We start from the raw sequence: 1,128 nt of genomic DNA on the forward strand, positions 1-1,128 counted from the left end.
AAAAGCATAAGCGTCTCGACTGCGAGGGGGTCGACTAGGGTATCTACGTGGCTCCAAATGCTCATCCAAAAGTAGATCATTAGGTGACTTATGACTTAGGGTGGAGACGTGTCGAATGCCATTGCGGGAGTTCCAAACGCGCTGGGCCGTTTCTGCAAGCTGCATAGGGGAGCATTCATCTTTCAAAGCCAGATAGTCTCTTAGCCAGGCAGGAATCCCCGAAAGAAAAACACGTCTGATAAGTTCTGATGGATCCCCTACAGACTCTTTATGATCACGATAACCTTGATAAACCGAGCCCTCCACTTGAAGGAAGAAATCCATTGACGCTTGCTCAGCAGACATCTGGTTTTCATAAAGAACCCTAAAAAAAAGTCAGCAGAGGTATACGTTCTGCGAAACTTGAGGCGAAGTGAAGCCTTGAAGTCCTTCCAGTCCAGGATGTGGTCGAAGAGTGGGGAGTTAATAATAAGTTCTGCTGGACCACGACAATGAGCTCGGGCTGCCTGGATGTAAGCTTCACTAGTGGGAGGTTTTACGAGGTTCTCAATAGCACGAATCCATCCCTCAATCGCCTGATTCTTCTTCAGTGGTTGTGATGCAGAGATATCACCCTTGAATTGAGGAACAGAACATAAATAACTTGAGAGGACCGGCTATAAGACTCATTTGATCCAGACGAGTAACTACCTGGGTGTTCGTCGGGATGGTGTCTTAAATGAGCACTTGAGTTGCGTGGGAAAGGGCTCGGTAGAATAGCCTCTTTCCTATGAGCTCGAAGTCGTTCTTCCTCCAAGAGTCTGTTCTTCTCTTCTAGCTGCTTATGAAGCCTGGCGATCTCCTGGTCACGGTTCCGAATCTCATCCACTGGCTGGCTTAGGTGTGTAGAAGAATCTCCATCTTGATCAGTACCTGCTTGTTCATTAGCCTGGGTGTGTGGAACTTGCTGCTGGGAAAGGCTCTCCTTCAATTGCTGGGTTTCGGTCTTCACATCCCTTATCTCAGCAGACAACGCACAAATCTTCTCTAGGATCTCTGAGAACATATTCACCTCACCTTCCATTGCTCTCGTCACCTGCTGAATATCTGGGTTAGAGCCAGAAACAATTACAGGAAGATGGTCAAGTT

Source organism: Penaeus japonicus, unplaced genomic scaffold (assembly GCF_977035675.1).
Source record: "Penaeus japonicus unplaced genomic scaffold, GWHDUDI00000001_assembly GWHDUDI00000034, whole genome shotgun sequence".
NCBI lineage: Eukaryota > Metazoa > Arthropoda > Malacostraca > Decapoda > Penaeidae > Penaeus > Penaeus japonicus.